Source organism: Ceratotherium simum, chromosome 7 (genome assembly GCF_057802395.1).
Source record: "Ceratotherium simum simum isolate JZ-2026a chromosome 7, ASM5780239v1, whole genome shotgun sequence".
Taxonomy (NCBI): Eukaryota; Metazoa; Chordata; class Mammalia; order Perissodactyla; family Rhinocerotidae; genus Ceratotherium; species Ceratotherium simum.
Window position 1 is genome coordinate 75,813,838 of NC_141906.1, and position 18,097 is coordinate 75,831,934.

The 18,097-nt window shown below is 35.3% G+C and overlaps 1 long non-coding RNA gene across 1 annotated transcript; it reads left to right on the top strand.

The window, feature by feature from the left end:
- The first annotated feature begins 12,771 nt into the window (after positions 1-12,771).
- LOC147916719 (uncharacterized) lies at positions 12,772-16,440 on the top strand. Its single transcript, XR_015552811.1, has 3 exons — positions 12,772-12,872; positions 15,066-15,176; positions 16,346-16,440. It is a non-coding gene; the product is annotated as an uncharacterized LOC147916719 (long non-coding RNA).
- The last annotated feature ends 1,657 nt before the right edge of the window (positions 16,441-18,097 follow it).

Here is an 18,097-nt window from a genome sequence, read left to right on the forward strand (position 1 = left end):
ATAACTGAGTTAAGAAACTAACCCAAAGTCCCAAAACTAGTGAGGTACAGCCAGAGGGTGAACTTAGGCAGTCTGACTCTCATGGTTTGCACTTGTAACAATGATGTTATGTGACTGACCAGGGTCAGGCAGACACTCACTTTCCTTTAGTTTACAGCCGTAATGCTATACTCTTCTGCCTGTTGTCCACAGTGTCCTGGGAAGGAAAGTGACTGTAGTGAATAGATAACACCACTTTGAGCTCAGAACTCTCTCCTCAAAGTCCAGTGATGAGAACTTTTAATTTACCTAGTAACATCTTCTGCACAGAAGAACATGATTTCCAATTGTTGCTTTGCCCAAAAGCCCCTCCAGTTCTAGGGAAGATACAGTGTCTTTTCCTGACCAGTGGATAACAGGAGTTTAAAGTGGTTTATTCTGGGTTACAGATCTCAGCGTCCTAATTAGTAAGACAGAGTCTCCCTCAAGACCTTTTACTCAGAGATTACTTTCCCTAAGGAAGACGAAATGTTTGTTTATACCTTTGATATTGCTTGACTTGGCTTTTAAAGACAATTCCTTCTTCTACGTAACATTTATCCAGCACTTTAAAGGAAAAATCATTGTGAAAATAATATTATCATTACCATTTCTTGAATACCCAATACTGTACCTCACACACACATTCATACTGAATTCTGGCTGCCAAGATCCAAAGTACCATACAAATATATATTTATTTATTCTCTCAATAATGATATCCATTTCAAGGTAAGTTGCTCACAGTGACAATATGTTTCAGAGCCCACATGCCTAGGTCTGTCTCACTTCAGGCCCCCAAATCATATTCACTAGACTAAACGTTCACCAATGAGAGCTAGTGAAATCCATAAAGCAAGGTCCTTGCCCATTGGATTGGGCAATCTCCTGAAAATTAACAAATAAATATGCAATGACTATAATAAAAATAATAAGTGATTAGATCAAGGAAGATTAATACACAGGGCCATCTATTATAATTTAGGATAGAACATTCAAGAATTTATTCATATTTTAGTTCATTCCAGGAATTAATTGCTCTACTTCCAGCTCAGACAAGAAAGAAGAGTTCTCTGATTCCCCTCCTCTGTCTTCTAACGGAGTTTAGGTTAAATGATAACAGGAATCCCTATCAGGTAACTGCTGTCAACCTCTGTCAAGAACAGCCTTTCTCTAAATTACTAACTAGTCAAATTCCCTTTACTGTCACTGCCTCACAGCCACTTTTCTTCAAACACTTCTCTCAACTGACTTACTAGTTTCTCAGTGCTCTCAAATTGAATCCTAGCAGATCAGATTCTCAGTGCAGGGACCCATCCAAGTTTGTTCTTGCTCTTTGGTTTGCTTTTGCCTTTTTCTGCCTTCTACTTCCCAACACCAACCTCTGCCTTGATAAAAATTGTCTATCCTATGTCTCGATCTCTGAGATCTTTACTTACTTTCTTTAAAATTAAGCTTACCAACTCGTAGATTTTTAGACCTAAAAAGACTCAGGAGATTATAAAATCCAATATATCCCAAACAATATATCCCATAGCTGAGCATCACAATTACCTAGAATGTTTACTAAAAAGAAATTCTGGGCTTCACTCAGATGTTCTGAATTAGAATCTCTATGGGTATGAATATGGCAGCTGTGTTTTTTTTTAATGCAAGTGATTCCAATGCCAACAACTTATGGATCCAGAGAACTAATATTTACCCTTATCTTACAGACAGAGACTATAAGGAAATACGAAGAAGTAAAGCTACTTGTCCAAGGTCACTGATCAGATCTAGTTTAACTCTCCAGGTTTCCAATCTCTCCTAGTCCATGACCCCATAGGGCCTTCAGCTTGGCTGGAATGCAAAGAATAAATCATTAAAAATTAAGCAATGAGACATTTGATTTCAGGTGTAAAAAAGTAGTTAGTTTCACACTTACTCGACCATAAACAACTATAAGACTGGAAAATATATATAAAGCAACTATTTGCATGCTTTGGGAAGCAGCACAGGGATGAAATTCTTGAGAGAAAGCAAGGAAATGAAGTGATTACCACATTCAACCTTATTCCCTAAGGGCAATTTCCAAACCAAGATGAGTGAAGTGGAGCCCAAGCAAATGACAGCAGTTTCTACTAGTGGAATAAAGAATGATCAATGTTCAAGGATGCTAAGACAGCTGGCATTTGTGAGGCAAGGTATGAAGAGGAAGAAGCCAAAGAAAGGACCCTCAGGCATCTGCATGGAGGACTCCCATGTGTTCTTAGTTGGATCCTCAATTTTGTATGTGCATGGCAAGACTCCATAGATCTAGAAGATTACAGTTGTTGCAGGACTAATACTGAACAGAGAATCCAGAGGATGCACAGTACTAGGGAGATGTTAGATTTCTCTAGGGCAAAACTGAAATAGTCCCATCATAGCAAGTCTCAACAGGTCTCAACAAAGTCTCAACAGGATCAAAGGTGATCTGCTGGTAAATTAAAGGCATCCCAGTACAAAATTTCATACTCTGTAAAAAGAATTACATAACCACTGTCTCTACAATATATTCACAATGTCCAGCATCATAAAATCAAAATTACTAGAAATACAAAGAAGACGAAAATAGGACCCACAATCAAGAAGCAAAAAATATATTGAATAAAAATAAGATCCACATGAGACACAGATGTCGTAATTAGCAAACAAAAAAATTGAAATTACTACTATAATTATGTATTTAAATACATATTAAAAAGAGAAAATTTAGTAAGAGATGGCAAATTCCAACAGAAAGATAGAAATAATAACAATAACAAAATTTTTTAACAAATAAAAACAGAAATATAATATTGGAAATAAAGAATTCATTGGGTTGGCTAAATAGCAGACTGGGCACACCCAAAGAATCAATGAAAGCAAAAACAGATCAACAGAAATGATCCATACTGAAATAAAGATAGAAAAAAATATTTAAAAAGAACATAGTAACCAAAATCTTTAGGACAATGCTAAATGGTCCAACATATATACGTGTTATCAGGGTTTCAATGGTGAATTGAGTGAAAATTGGGGTGGAAAATATTTTAAAAGATAATAGGTAAAAATTTTCCTAATTTGATGAAATATATGAGCCCACACCACAAAAAGTTTAGGAAACCACAAGCAATATAAATTCAAAATATACCAAATGCTGAAAAACAAAGATAAATAAAAAAAGCATAAAAGCAAACAGAAGAAAAAGGGCACATTCCTTTAAAAGGAGTAAAAATAATAATGATAACTGGCTTGTTATTAAAAAATGGAAGTCAAGAGACAAAGAAATGACATCTTTAAAACACTGAAAGAAAAAACTGTGAATCTAGAATTCTGTATCTGGCAAAAATACCCATCAAAAAAGAGAGAAAGAAAATTTCAGGCAAACAAAGGTGAAAAATTTTGTCACCAATAAACCTATGACAAAAAATAAGGAGGAGGAGGAGTACATGGTTCCAGATGCAAGCTCAGATCTGCAGGAAGAAATGCAGAACACTGGAAATGGGAAATATGTGGGTGCACATAAAAGGCTATTTTTTTAATTTCTTTAAATTTCTTGAGAAGTTCAAATTACTTTGACAATTTAAAGCAATAAACAAAAAACATATGGTGAATTTATAACATATGTAGAATTAAAATATATAAAATGACAGAAAATGACAGTGCTATAAAGCATATACAATAATATTAAAAATAAAATAAATAATACAATAAAAATAATGTGGAGAGTTATAACTAAAATCCCAATGAAAGACCTAAAATAGAATTTTAAAAAAAACTCAAATAACCCAAGAGATGGTAGCAAAAGAGGAACAAATATAGATTAACATTTGCAATATCAATCAATATTATTCACCACATTAATGGAATAAGAGAATCCAACCATATAATCATCTCAATAGATGCAGAAAGAATATTTGAGAAAAAACAATACCTACTCATGATAAAAACTCTCAACAAAGTAGGAATAGAAAGGAACATCCTAAATATGATAACGGATGTGTATGAAAAATCTATAGCTAACACCATACTCAACAGTGAAATACGAAATATTTTCATCCTAAGGTCAATAACAGGTCAAGAATGTCCATTTCAAGTTCTAGTCAACATTGTATGGGAGGTTCTAGCCAATTTAATAATAAAAAGTGTTGAGTTTCTCAACACTCTCAAAGAAGAATAACATAATTCAGTCTCTACAATGTATCAGTCAAAATGTCAAGCATATAACTCAAAATTCCCATTTACTGCCTCTGCCCTCCATTCACACCTCTCTGATACTGCCCCTAACTAAATTTCCAGCTGCTTAGTGCTCTCAGACTAAATCCTCATCGATAAGATTCCCAGTATAAGGTTGTTCTCCCTGTTTTGTTTGCATAAAGAGACCTAAAGAAAGAAATGAAAGACTAAAAACATCTTTATTACAGATGACATAATTGTACATAGAAAATACAAATAAATCTATAAAAAAGTTACTAGAATTTAAAAGTAAATTAATATGTTCATGGAATACACAATATTGGAATACACAATGAAGTACATATACATGGAATGCACAATGAAAATTAATTATTTCTACATACTAGAGAAAAATAGTTACAAAATGAAACTAAAATATTGTTTATACTAGCAACAAAAAAATGAAATATCTAGGAATTCATTTAACAAAATTTGTGTATGACCTTTATGTTGAAAACTAAAAAATATGACTGAACAATATTCAAGAAAATACAAATAAATGGAAAGATACATCATGTTCATGGACTGGAAAACTAAGTACTGTCAAATTAAGTCTATCTTAATTACTCTATGAATACAATTCAATACCTGTCAAAATACCAGCAGAAGTTGGTAGAAATTGACAAGATGATTCTTAAATTTGTATAGAAATGTAAAGGACCTGAATAATAAAAACAGCTTTGAAAAAGAACATTAGAGTATTAAACACCTGACTCCAAAGATGATATAAAATTACAGAAATTAAAACAGTGTAGTAGTGAAGTAAGGACAGGTAACTAGATTAAAAGAGCAGAGTAGGGCCAACCGGTGGCTTAGCGGTTGTGTGTGTGCTCCACTACTGGCAGCCCCGGTTTGGATCCCGGGCACGCACCCACGCACGCTTGTCTGGCCACGCTGAGGTGGCGTCCCACATACAGCAACTGGAAGGATGTGCAGCTATGACATACAACTATCTACTGGGGCTTTGGGGAGAAAAAGGGAAAAAAAGGAGGAGGATTGGCAACAGATGTTAGCTCAGGGCTGGTCTTCCTCAGCAAAAAGAGGAGGATGGGCATGGATGTTAGCTCAGGGCTGATCTTCCTCACAAAAAAAAAAAAAAGAGAGAGCAGAGTGTCCAGAATTAGACCCACATGTATAGGGTCACTTTGATTTTTTTCACAAGGTGCGAAAGCAATTCAGTGGGGAAAGAAAGTTCTTTTCAATGAATGATTCTGAAACAACTAGATATCTATATATAAAGAAAAATGACCCTTGACTCCTATCTCACACCATATACAATTAATTCATGATGGATCAGAGTCTTAAATATAAAAGTTAAGCCTATAGAAGAAAATAGAATATCTTCAACACTAATTTGAAAAGATATCTGCACTCCCATGTTCATTGCCTCATTATTTACAATAGCCAAGACATGGAAGCAACCTAAGTTTCTATCAATGGATAAAGAAAATGTGGCATAAATACACTGTGGAATATTATCAGCCATAAAAAAGAAGGAAATCTTGCATTTGCGACAACATAGATGGACCTTAAAGGCATTATGCTAAATGAAATGTCAGAGAAAGAAAGCCAAATATCATATCATCTCACTTATAAATGGAAGCTAAAAAAAAAGAAAGAAAAAACTAGCTCATAGATAAAGAAGATAGATTGGTGGTTGCCAGAGGTGGGAGGTGTGGTGTGGGCGATTGGGTCAAAGTGATCAAATGGTACGAACTTCCAATTATAAAATAAATAATTCATGAGGATGTAATGTACAGCTTTGTGACTATAGTTAATAATACTGTATTGTATATTTGAAAGTTGCTAAGAAAGTAGATAAAAAAAGACCTTAGAATAAGGATGATTTCTTAGACAAAAAGGATATTAACTATAAAATAGAAATACCATAAATTTGATTAGATCAAAATTTAAACATCTGGTCTTTGAAATACGTAATTTAGAATGTATAAAGGCAAACCACAGATAGGGAGAAAATATTCACAATACATGTATCTGTCACAGGATTCATATCACAATATATAAAAACTCCTGCAAATAAATTAATAAAAGACTAAAAAATATATATTAATGGGACAAAGATTTAACAGATACTTCAGAAGATATTCAAATAGACAATAAGCTTATGGAAAGTTGAACAAAGCATTACTTATTAGAGAAATGCAAACTAAAACCACAAATAAACTATCACTACATGTCCATTACAATACCTAACATTTCAAAGACTGACAATACCAAATGTTGGCAAGAATATGGAGCAAATAAAATGCTCTTATATTGCTAGTGGGAATGTAAAATGGTACAACTATTTGTAAAAGCGGCAGTATCTCATAAATGAAACATACACCTACTTGGTGACCCAGCAATTCCACTCCTAGTCTTATACCCCCCAAAATTAATGCATATGTCCAAAAAATGTCTCCTACACAAATGTTCACAGCAACTTTATTCATAACAGCCAAACATTTCCCTTAATGGGAAATGACCCAAATAAGGATCAACAGGAAAAGACATAAATAAGCCATGATACATTCACACAATGGAATATAACTCAGCAACAAAATAGGGCAGACTATTGATATGTGCAACAACCTGCGTGAATCTTGAAAAGACACAAGGAATTAGTCTGGAAAAGTACACCAGGAACACACTAAGGGGTAGTCTACAATGCTAAATCTAAAGGCAATTTGTTACCCAATGAGTAACCTCTAAGAGTCTTTGAATGACAGAATGACATTCATTGATTCATTCTCAATATTAATTGAGAAACTATGTATCTGGCACTGTTCTAGAGACTACAGATAAAGCTCTACACAAAACAAAGTCCCCGCCCTCATTGAGCTTTTACTCTAGTAGGGAGAAGACAGACAATAAATAAAAAAAATAACATGTAATATTTTAGAAGATAAAAAGAGCTATAAAAAACAAACCAAAGGGTTGTGTTTCCATGTTTAAATAGGATGGTAGATTAGGTCTCTTTGTGAAGATTACATTTGAGCAAAGACTTGGAAGACTATGATCAGAGTTGTGCTCTTAATATCAGCTACTCTAATGGACCAATGGGTGAATGTTCTTAATGTATCACTCCTCCCAGGCAATGCATTATTCTCCTGTGCTTCAGACAATAGCTCCACCATAAGCACTGGCTCTCATGGAGGAAATTTTGTACTTGGTGACAAGTTAGAGAGACCAAAAGACCTTTCTGTGCTTTTTATAAAATCAGAAGTCACACAATGAAGGTCACTGCCCATATACATTTCTGGTCTTTAAATAGTCAGCACCAGCTACTCTAAATTCCATTAATTTTCAAATCAGCTCACAGGAAAGGATCTGATAAACTCCTTTGTACATGGACTAATTGAGCTGGTGTATGGCCACCTATACACCAAATCTTTTCACAGGGCATTTATGGGGTTTTTAGCCCAAGGGAAAAAATTCTCTGTTTGGAGAAACTCAAGCCTCAGTGAACAAGTGGGTAGGCTATGTTTTTTATCAGAGCTTCTCATGAGAAGTTTATGAAATCATACCACAAAGACAGAAACCCAGGTTCTTGTCAAGTCCAACTACAATCTCTGCACCAATCGCTATGTTTATGTGTGTGCACTTCTGCTTGCTTATCCACCTCTGTGAGACATTTTCAGCCAATACTCCACAATAATGGTGCTTCAGTTTTCAATTTACACTTAGAATTTTGCTTTGTCATTGTGAATCTGATGAATCCCAAACCTGATCTTAATGCCACTATATAAAAGTTATGAATGGAGAAAAATAATTATCATGAAGTCTCATAGAGACCTGGAGGTAAAGAAGACCTCGGGGGTTCATTAAAAGTTGACTTTTTTCTAGGAACCTTTAGGTTTCTTCTCTGTATGATGCAACACCAGGAAAACTCTCTCTGAGTTGAGGCCACTTAAGAGACTATTGCCTTGAAAACTTTATTTCAAACACATTTCACCGATGGCTTCTCCAAAGTCAAACAGTACAGAGAGAAATATTTTTGACCATGTTCCTTTCGTACAGAACCTTCCCTTTCCAAAACCTTTATCTTTGCTTAATGATTTCATTGCTCTAGTTACTTGCAGCACATGTCTAATATATCATGAATATTTATACATTATACCCATTATTACATGTAATGTCAATGTATGTCTAATACATAAACATATATACAAGGTCTTTACATATGTCTCAGAGTTTTGGTAGAGCACCAAATAGCACTAGTATGGCACCAAGTGAGTTGTTCATCACTACACAACAGGGAAACACAAGAACATGCATTAATTCCACAAGAAGCAGCATAGAGCCTGGCTGGAGATTAAAGATGGTAGCTGATAGGTCTTCATTTGAAATGGCCTCAACTCCTAAGGAAGTGAATAAAATTGAAGTCATTAAAGTGGAGTCAGAAGGGACAGCATTCTTTTTAATGTTTAATTCATCTTTAATTTGTACGTCATTTAGCATTTTGAAATTCTAGATTTAGAGACAAAAAGACATTTTTCCTGCATTGGAGGAACTTACAATCTAATGGAAGCAGTTCTCATATTGTCTCTTGTTCCTTTTCCTCTCCCCTCATATTTCACCTTCCTCAGCATCCTATGCACTTCTTTTTCTTCTTCAAGTGCTTGGTGAGCTCCTCTCTTCAATAACCTCCTCTATAAGGATGGCTCCCAAACCAGTAACTTTAGTTATCATCTTTCTATTAAGCTATCACATCTATCATCTTTCCAGTCACTCTACTGGGTATTTCCAATAGGCTGCCCTGTTGTCAATCAAACACCAACTTCAAAGCTGAGCTCGTCTTATCTTCTGCAAAAGCAGATACCTCCTCATCCTGCCCCATTAAGTGGGTATAACCATTGGAAAGGAACAACAGTCGACTATCAATAAGGTGACTGCCTATAGATTTGCCTAAAACAGTTCTAGTTTATGCCCGTTGTTCTAGCAGAACTATTAGTAGCACTTTCTTTCTGTCTCAGATATATATACTGGTGAGTGATAAGTTATGGTCTCCCTAAGTCAGAGCATGAACTTTGGAACCAGACTAACTTCAGTATAAGACTTCTCTCTGCCTCTTACTAGATGTGAGACCTTAGGAAGTGTTTAACCTCTCTCTGAACTTCAAGTCCATTACTTCAAAATGAAGATAACCACACCTTTAAAGGACTGTTGTGATGAACAAATTGTGCTGATTATAGTACTTAGAAGGCATAAAATTAAGTAGTTTAAATAATATTTGTATTCAAATTTATTTACCTTAATAACAGTGGTGTCTAATACAGCCAGTGGTGTCAGAATAGGCTGAAAAAGAGAGAACAACAAGGAGGGTGATCAGGTAGAAGATTTTCCACAAATAGTAAATAGAGAAAGAAACAAACAGTGTAGGAGAGGTGATGATGGAATTATTAACATGATTTAGTGTCTCAATGTACAGGAAAGAATGATGGAAAGAAGCACAAATCAAATTAGCATAAGATTTCAAGCTCAGGGAGTCAGGAGTAGGATGACATAAATGAAGAAATAAAGAGCAAAGAGAGTAATGAACTGAATTATAGGTAAGACTATAAAGTGCTGGCAGAACCTTCAAAAGGCAAAGATCGGAAAGAAGCTGACAATGGAAGATCAGAGCTTGGGAAAGAAGAAATACAGACACAAATTGGAGAATTATAGGACCAGAGTTGTTCACAAAAACAGGGGAATGGTGAAATGCTCCAAACAGGTGTGTTTAAAAAGAGAATAATTGATTTTAAAGGCTGAAAGTTTCCCAAAAAATGCCCACACATGGGAAAAAGAAGTTGACCAACAGAAGTGTTTGAAAAGGCATGTGTAGTATCTAAGATCAGGCTTTGAGTCAACCAGACCTAGAATTAAATCCTAACTCTATTACTCAGTAACTGTGAACTCGGGCAAATTGATTAACACTGTCTAGACTCAGTGTCCCCATCTGAAAAATAGAGATAATAATACCAAACGTGCAGGTGTTTGTGAGGATTAGATGTGGCCTTAGTATAGATTCAGTTCAGAAAACAATTGTGGAATAAATGAAGTGTCACAAATGGCAAAGGAGGAGAACAGTTGAATGTAGGGATAGCTATATTCCTAAGAAGTCAATAGATGGACTGAACATAACAATTAGATCATTCTCTTGCTGTCCTGGTCACTCATTCTTACATAACTCTCTATAGTACCATGTCTGAAAGAGCCTTCTACTATTAATTGACTATCTCAAGACTATATTCTAGGGCAGGCCCCATGGCTTAGCGGTTAAGTGCATGCGCTCTGCTGCTGGCGGCCCAGGTTCGGATCCCAGGCACGCACCTACGCACCACTTCTCTGGCCACGCTGAGGCCGCGTCCCACATGCAGCCACTAGAAGGATGTGCAGCTATGACATACAACTATCTACTGGGGCTTTGGGGGAAAATAAATAAATAAATAAAATTTTTAAAAAAAACCTGTGTTCTACAAGTCCTGACTAGAAAAAAATCTACTTTCAGGAAAAATCTATATGTCAAAATTTTTGTATATACTACTAACACACCCAGTATCTAAAACAGTGATGAATATATAATAGATGTGCTATAAAATCTTATTGAATGAATAGACTTGCATACAAGTATACTTCAATAAAAATCCATATTGCAAACTCATAAATTCAGTGTTGGTCTTTTTTTATTGAGGTATAATTGACATATAACATTATCTTAGTTTCAGGTGTTCAGCATAATAATTCAATATTTGCATATATTGCAAAATGATCACCACAATAAATCTGGTTAACATCCATCAACATACATAGTTAGAAAATGTTTTTTCTTGTGATGAGAACTTTTAAGATGTATTTTCTTAGCATGTTCCAAATATACAAAACAGTATTATTAACTAAAGTGACCAAGCTTTACATTATATCCCCATGACTTTTATTTTATAACGTGAAGTTGATACCTTTCGTATCCTTTAACCAATTCCTCCCTCCCCTTCACCTCTGGCAACCCCTAGTCTCTTCTCTGTATCTACAGTTTGTTTGTTTTAGATTCTACTTATTAGTGAGATCATACAGTATTTGTCATTCTCTGTCTGACTTATTTCACTTAGCATAATGCCCTCAAGGTCCATCTATGTTGTCACAAATGGCAAAATTTCCTTCTTATTCTGGCTGAATAATATTCCACTGTGTATACATTCATAGGCGTATATGTGAGATATATGTATACATCTTTTCATCTGTTGATGGACACTTAGGCTGTTTCTATATCTTGGCTATTGTAAATAATGCTGCAATGAACGTGGGTGTGCATATATCTTTTCAAGTTACTGTTTTCATTTCTTTGGATAAATACCCAAAGTGGAATTGCTGGATTATTGGTACTTCTGTTTTTAATTTTTTGAGGAACCTCCATACTGTTTTCATAGTGGCTGCGCCGTTTATCAGTCTCACCAACAGTGCACAAGGGTTCCCTTTTCTCCACATCCTCGCCACACTTGTACTTTCTTGTCATTTTGATGATAGTCATTCTAACTAGTGTGAGATGTTATCTCATTGTGGTTTTGATTTGCATTTCCCTGATGATTAGTGATATTGAGCACCTTTTCATGTCCCTCTTGCCCATCTGTATGGCTTCTTTGAAGAAATGTCTATTCAGATCCTCTGCCCATTTTTAAATTGGATTGTTTATTTTTTTCCATTTGTAGTATGAGGTCTTCACATATTTTAGATATTAACTCCTTAGCAGATACTTAGTTTGCAAATATTTTCTTCCGTTCACTAGGTTGCCTTCTCATTTTGATGATAGTTTCCTTTGCTGTGCAGAAGCTTTTTACTTTGATGTAGTAATATTTCTTTATTTTTGCTTTTGTTGCCTTTGCTCCTGGAATTAATTTCAAAAAAATCAGTTAAGACTGATGTCAAGTAGCTTACTGCCTGTGTTTTCTTCTAGGAGTTTTACAGTTTCAGATCTTACACTTAAGTCTTTAATCTATTTTGAGTTAATTTTTGTGTATGAGGTAAGATAATGGTCCAGTTTCATTTTTTTGCATGTGGCTGTCCAGTTTTCCCAGTACCTTTAATTGAAGAGACTGTCATTTCCTCATTATATACTCCTGGCTCCTTTGTCATAAATTAATTAACCATATATTTGTGGGCTTATTTCTGGATTCTCTATTCTGTTCCACTGATCTGTGTGTCTGTTTTTATACCACTACCATACCGTTTTGATTACTATAGCTTTGTAACATAGTTTGAAATCAGAGAGCTTGATGGCTCCAGCTTTGTGTTCTTCTTTCTCTAGATTGGTTTGGATAGTCAAAGTCTTTTGTGGCTCCATACAAATTTTAGGATTGTTTGTTCTATTTCTGTGAAAAATGTCATTGGAATTTTGATAGGGATAGCACTAAATCTGTACATTGCTTTGGGCAGTACATACATTTTTTGTGTGTGTGTGAGGAAGATTGGCCCGGAGCTAATATCTGTGCCCGTCTTCCTCTATTTTATATGTGGGATGCCTGCCACAGCATTGATAAGCAGTGCATAGGTCCACACCCAGGATCTGAACCCAAGAAGCCAGAGCTGCCAAAGCGGAGCACACGAACTTAACCACTACGCCACTGGGCTGGCCCCTGGTATGTACATTTTTAAAATATTAATTCTTCCAATCCATGAGCATAGACTACCTTTCCACTTATTTGTGTCTTTTTCAGTTTCTTTCACAATGTCCTATAATTTTCAGCGTTCAGGTCTTTCATCACCTTTGTTAAATTTATTACTAGACATTTTATTCTTTTTATGCAATTGTACCTGGAATTTTTTTTTAATTTCTTTTTCTGATAGTTTGTTATTAGTGTATAGAAATGTAACAGACTTTTATATATTAATTTTGTATCCTGCAACTTTACTGAATTCATTTCTTAGTTCTAACAGTTTTATGGTGGGGTCTTTCAGGTTTTCTCTACATAATATCATGTCATCTACATATAATGACAATTTTACTTGTTTCTTTCCAATGTAGATGCCTTTTATTTCACTTGCTTGCCTAATTACTCTGGCTAAGGACTCCCAATAGTATGTTGAATAAAAGTGGTGAGAATGAGCATCTTGTCTTGTTCCTGATCTTAGAGGAAAAGCATTCAGCTTCTCATCCTTGAGTATGATGTTGGCTGTGGGCTTGTCATATATGGCCTTTCTTATGTTGAGCTACATTCTCTCTATACCCACTTTGTTGAGAGTTTTTAGCATAAATGGATGTTGAATTTTGTCAAATGCTTTTTCTGCCTTTATTGAGATGATCATATGATTTTTATCCTTCATTTTGTTAATGTGGTGTATCACCTTGATTGATTTGTGGATGTTGAACCATCCTTGCATCCCTGGAATAATCCTACTTGATCATGGTTTATGATCCTTTTAATGTATTGTTGAATTCGGTTTGCTAATATTTTGTTGAGGATTTTTGTGTCTATGTCCATCAGGAATATTATTTAAATAAACACTATCCAAATATATTATCCAAATAAATATAAATATGGGCCTGAAATTTTCTTTACTTAGAGTGTCCTTGTCTGGTTTTGGTATCAGGGTAATGCTGGCCTCATAAAATGAGTTGGGAAATGTTCCCTCCTCTTTTATTTTTTGGAAGACTTTGAGGAGGATTGGTATTAATTCATCTTTGAATATTTGGTAGAATTCACCATTGAAGTCATCTATTCTTGGACTTTTGTTTGTTGGGAGGTTTTTTGATTACTGATTCAACTCCCTATTAGTAATAAGCCTGTTCAGTTTTCTATCTATCTGTTCATAATTCAGTCTTGGTAGCTTGTACGTTTCTAGGAATTTATCCATTTCTTCTAGGTTGTCCACTTTTTCGGTGTATAATTGTTCATAGTAGTTGCTTATTATCCTTTGTATTTCTGTCAGACAAGTCATCACTGGCCCCACACTGGTGAAGGACACTGTATGTAATTTGCTCTAGTGCATAGTTCCAGGAGAATATCTGAAGAGTGTTCCTAATCCAAAGAAAGAAAGAAAGAAATTTCTGGTATCTGTGGACTTATCTTCAGCATTAAGTAAATGAAGAATGATGAAGAAAATGAAAACAAAAGATGAAGATGGTAACACTGGGTACTACAATGCAAGTTCCTATGACTACAAATCCACTTGCTTGTGATACACAGTAGTCCCCCTTATCTGTGGGGGATACAATCCAAGACCCCCAGTTGATGCCTTGAAACCACAGATAGTACCAAATATTATATATACTATGTTTTATCATATACATACATACCTATGATAAATTTTAATTTATAAATTAGATACAGAAAGAGATTAACAACTAATAACAAAATATAACAAGAATAACAATAACTAATAAAATAGAACAATTATAAAAATATACTGTAATGAAAGTTACCATAGAGCTTAACAACCTCAGCATACTTTTTTTTCCTTATTAAGTTGAGAACTTGCACATTTTCACTTAAAGGATGCACTTAATGGCTTCTCTTTGTCATATCCAAATTACCAGGATCATGACTCTTTTGCTTTGGGGCCATTATTAAGTAAAATGAGGGTTACTTGAACACAAGCACTGCAATACCATGATAGTTGATCTGATAACAGAGACAACTTCTAAGTGACTGAGGGAGGCAAGGGTAGCATATACAGCGTGGATATGCTGGACAAAGGGATGTTGCATGTCCCAGGCAGGATGGAGCATGACAACACGAGATTTCATAATCCTATTCAGAACAGCACACACTTTAAAACTTATGAATTGTTTATTTCCAGAATTTCCTGAAAATATTTCTGAATATTTTCAGACTACAGTTGACCGAAGGTAACTGAAACCATAGACAGCAAAACCATGGATGAAGGAGGACTACTGTAATGCTGATTCAGGAGACCTGGAGCAGAAGACCTACATTACCCAAGTAAAGCTTGATGCTATTGTTATTAATAAGGGACAGCTGGTCCGTGTCCCTTGGATGGACCATATTACCAACAAACCGAATAGCTTATGATCCATCAGCAGGAAACAGTCCCTAGTGGTCATGGCCTCATAGTGACCAAAGATCAATGGTACAAAATTGGAGTGCTCACTAATGACAAGCAGAATGGAAAAGCTGAGTCTTTGATGTCACATAGGTGATGATATTCTTCTCTGTCACAAAGTTCATCATCATTTTAGGAGAAATGAGAGGAACAGAAGAAACCTATGAAGGAAAGGCTAAAGATTAAAAGGCATATGGAGGTGTAGAAGTTAGAATTAATCCCAGTTAGGATGACCAAAGAACAAAGAGAAGGCAGAGGGCTGGAGCTCTGATACGCCTGTCAATTTAGCAAAAATATATCTGAGAAAAGAAGACTAAACAACACATTTCTAAGTAACAAATAGGTCCAATAAGAATAAATCATAGGGAAAATTAGAGATATTTTGAGTCAAAAAATAATGAAAATAAAATAGGAATCTCTCCAGAGAAAATAATCAGAACGCTAGACAAAAATTTTAATGCAAAGTGATAGTCATTAGCATTATTTATAATAAATAATAAAACACTGGAGACTTGACACAATTTTATTTTCAACAATAGGGAAATGCTTAAATAAAATACGACATAACTACACGATCAAACTCATGAAAAAGTATAATTCAAAAAATATTAATGACAAGCAGAAAGCTCAGATTATACCGATAAGTTAAAAAAACATTTTGTAGCATGGCCTATAGAGTATGATCCAACTGAAAGAAAATTTTATACTTCAGATGAGATTCTCCCTTCCTGATCTCTGATGGTAGAATGTATCAGTTAGCTATTGCTGTATAACACCCTCACAAAACCTCATGGCATATAACAATGAATTATTTATTCCTGACATGTCTACAAGTTGATTGTGGTGGCTTATCTTGTCTGGGCACAGGTGGGCAGCTCTGATTCAAGATCTGTTCCACGTGTGTTCATCATGACAATCAGTTAGAAGCAGCAGCAGTTACCGAGCACAAGCTCTTCTCAGGGCAATAGCGGAAGCACAAGAAGGCAAGCCCCACCATGTAAACACACCCCATACACCTGCTTATATCTTATCTGCTAATATCCTACAGGTCAAAATGGAACAAATGGCCAACAGACCATCAAGGGAGCAGGAAAATATACCCTACTTCTATGAGACCATGGCAAGGGCATAGATGCATAATACCACTAGGTGAGTGACAAATTTTGACCAATAATGCAAACTACCCCACTAAAGTATAGGTAATCTTTTTTCTTCATATATTTTTTATATTCCAAATTTGCAACAATAAATAGAAGTTGATTCCAGAATCATAAGAAGAAAAACCATGTGCCTCATTTATTAAAATAGATAAATAAACATGTTTAGAATTGTGTCCTGGATTAAAAATACTTGCCATCCTGACATTCTCAGCTCTCAAGGGCTCTGACCTCATCACCGCATCAACCAGAGATGGAGGTGTGCAACCACAGAGTGAGGACAGAAGATCAGAAGACCAAAATGTTAGTCTGTGGCTACAGGGTTTGGATGGATAGTGACCCATCGAGGACCAAGGAGGCCTCTGCTCTCCCTCCCCTTCTCACCCATATCCTCTTCCATGCCTCTTCTGTGATTAACTCCTCTTCTTTTTCCTCTGAAAAGTTCTCTCTCCTATTCACTTCTAAGCTGTTTGCATTGAAAAAATCATTCTTAAATACCCTTATATACTACTTTAAAACAAGAAGAGGCACTAGACATATATATACATATAAATATATAAAGAGACATATATGTTTGAATATAAGAGAATTCATAAGGAATTAGCAACAATTGTTGCTTCTAAGGAGGAGAACTCAGGAATGGAATGCCTAGATGGGAAGAAGACATGTTTTTACTGTATAATCTCCACTCATATTGTTAAATTTTTTACCATGTACAAGGATTATCTAATCAAAAAATATTTTAATAATATTTAATACACCTTTTAAATGAAAGTTAGAGAAGAGTCCATTTTTCTCATGACTAAGCAGAGTTCCAGGAAGATGAAGTGATTTGCCTCAGGTCATGCAAATGCTAGAGGAGGTGATGAAACTGGATGAAGGAGTTCCAGCAGGGAGGGAAGATTTATTAAGTGCTTTGCATTTAATTCTCTCAAAAACCCCACAAAGTCAAGATCATTGTCTCTGTTTTAAAAACAGAGAAATTAATATTTAGAGACCTTAAGTCATTTACTCAAATCACACAACTAATGATGACTGAGCCAGGATACAAAACCAACTCTACTATATGCCTAAAACATTGCTGTTTCCTCTATTACCTCCTGAATGTGGCCTAGTCACCTCACCCACCTGACACACACCCCACAGTCTCCTGGACTCAGTTCTCTTTCTCTATTGCATACTTACTAAAGCAAAATCTTCCACGACACTTGCAGTTTTATAGCTTCACCCCTTTGTCCGAGTCATACTAAAGGGCAAAACTAATCACTCATCTAAACTTAACTCTTTCCCAAAGAAGAGACTTTCCCAAAGAAAAGCTCATAAGTCAATGTGTCTCCCCAACACTTAACATAGTGCTTTTCCAAAGAACTTTTCTTTATTACTAATAAGTCATGGAGATCAAAGTGTTCTGTTGTAATCTCTACTGCTCTCTACCCAATGTTATGGATTTATTTTTTCTTTTCTTTTTTTTTAATTGTGGATTTATAAACCAGACCTGAGGTGAATGATCCCTTTTCCACATACACCTCTATGAGAAGATCAGTGCAATCTGCAGTTCCTTAAAATTCAATGAATTGCTTCCTCTAATAATCAGCTGCTTAGTGCTGCCTTAATAACTAACTAGATAGCCCAAATTATTTATT